The 2,420-nt window shown below is 28.3% G+C and overlaps 1 non-coding gene across 1 annotated transcript; it reads left to right on the top strand.

Annotated features, from left to right (window-relative positions):
* Positions 1-693: 693 nt before the first annotated feature.
* On the top strand, positions 694-775 carry TRNAS-AGA (transfer RNA serine (anticodon AGA)). The gene has a single exon. It is a non-coding gene; the product is annotated as a tRNA-Ser (tRNA).
* Positions 776-2,420: the final 1,645 nt, after the last annotated feature.

The following is a 2,420-nucleotide window of genomic DNA, read 5'->3' as shown; positions in this document are numbered from 1 at the left end:
ATAGAACAAATTGTGCAACTTTCATTATAGGTTTTTATTTTTGTTATGCTAGTAATTGTGGGCTGAGTTCTATATTATAGTCCAATATTCACATCAATCGCTAATAAACTTAACTGGACTGTGAACAAAAAAACTAAACTAGACTACTAAAAGAAATTGGGCTTTTGAATATTGCATGAGACCCATTGTATAAGAAATATTTAGATAGCAATATAGAATAAACAATTTGATATCTTGACAAAAAAAAAACAATTTGATATTGTCCCCATTAAATTCATCATGCAGAATACTAAAAAGGAAAATTCCACATGCAGGTATAGCAAAGAAAACATCGTTGAGAATGTGAGATGAGTAGTTAGGATATGTTTGTTTTCATATTCAAAGTAAGGCATAAATTTCGTCGGGCATGACTAGAAATCACGTGGGCTTTATCTAGGTTTGAATCCTGCTCTTCACGCTCTTCAATTTTTATTTTTTTTTACTTTATTAATTATTACAAAATACAAAAAAAAATGAAATCACATATAAAACAAACATGAGAAGTGGACGTGTAGGAATGGTTATCTGACATGACTAGAAATTATGTGGGCTCTATCCGCGCAAGTTTAAATCCTGCGTATGCATGCTTTTCAGCTTTCATTTTTTTATTGTACAAGCTAAATAAATTTTATTATTGAAAAATAAATATGAAAGGTGGACGTGCCGGAGTGGTTATCGGGCATGACTAGAAATCATGTGGGCTCTGCCCGCGCAGGTTCGAATCCTGCCGTTTACGATTCTTTTCAATAAAATTATTATTCAAATCACCTCCTATAATGTATAATGTACAAACAAGAAGCTAATAAAATTTTTATGTTCTCTTCATATTCTTCTTGTTCACGACAACATGACAAGTTCAGCATAATTATTGAGTTGTAATTTGTAAACCACCAAACTAAAGGGAAAAAAGAAAAAAAAACCCTTAATTTGTTAAAATTATAAAGTTATATTTTAGGATGAATGTAGTAAATATGTTAAGCTCTGCTAATTAAGCAACCAACTAATATATTAAGATTAATTAGCAGAACCCAGCTTCAAATAAGAAACATTCTTCCCAAGTCCCTATAATTAATATGAAGTATTGGATTGGATGTATGCCTAACTAGGAATAGTACAAGGTCTAAAAAACCGTATATAGGAATTGCAACGTGACTCTAAGTCACGAGAGACTCAATTCATATCTGTCACTGGGACGACCAAGTCGGTTACGTAATTCACACTTCTTCTTGGCTTTCATTACCGACCTAAAACGCAGCATAGCTTTGCTCTTTTAATTCCTAAACATATGCTCTTAATTTCCTCTTTTTCTTTTTTAATATTAATTTTGCTTTTGCTTTCATGAAAATAATAATCCCATTATAGTAGTTATGGTAGGGACCTAGGAACTCTAATATAAGGTTAAGAATATAAATATTTAGAGCTCCTAGGACCTTATATTAATATTAAGGTTAAGAAAAATATTAGAAGATTGATATTTTTAGTGTAAAAAATTAGAGAAATAATTAATATATATATATATATATATTTTGATGCAAATATAAAATAAAAAATATTAAATTTTGAAATCGACTTCACCTGAATTTTCACCTTAAATTATATGTCATTTACACGCGTCTCGATAGCATGTCAAAATTTCTTAAAAAAATATATGTTAAAAATTAAAATCGCTCGATAAACTATATAACTTTTCATTTTAAAAAAGTGAGAACATATTCCGCAAATTTTAAGGGTTCAACATTTAAAAAAAATTAAAAGGTATACTTTCGTTACTAAAAGGTGAAAATAGTTAAATTAATTAGGGTCTACATGTTGGTCACTGATCATTATTGATGAGTTTATATAGACTTTTATAATGAAAATTAAATAATTAAGTGAAGACTTTGTGGGGGAGTTCGCAACTGTGAAAATTTGAAGTTTATCCATTAATTTGGAAGAAGCTCTTTTGACGAAGCGAGGGAAAAAAATGTTTCTAGATTGGATAATTATTGTACCTTATTATCCTGTTGATAGTGATATCCCTTATTAAATTATTATTTAATTAGTTAGTGTATATTTAGTGTTATCTTAGTTTATATTATTTATTATGATATAAAAACTTGTATATACTTGAAATTGATTGAATGTTTATTTATTTCCCTGTATCGTACGTTCGTTGTAACATATTGATTGTTTAAATCTTATGGTGGTGCCGTGCCCTTTGGCCTGTAGTATATATAATGATATTAACACTTGTTTTTTTAATTGTGAAACATATGAACAGTATAAATTAAAGTATGTTATTTATAAAATATAATTCACTAAAAAAAATAAGTTTCTGTGCATCCAAAATATATATTGATTGTCACGATTAAACATATTTTGGTATAAAATTATTCCTTACG

Source organism: Arachis duranensis, chromosome 7 (genome assembly GCF_000817695.3).
Source record: "Arachis duranensis cultivar V14167 chromosome 7, aradu.V14167.gnm2.J7QH, whole genome shotgun sequence".
Lineage (NCBI taxonomy): Eukaryota > Viridiplantae > Streptophyta > Magnoliopsida > Fabales > Fabaceae > Arachis > Arachis duranensis.
Note: the sequence above shows the minus strand (reverse complement) of the source record. Positions and strands in the feature narration are given on the sequence as shown.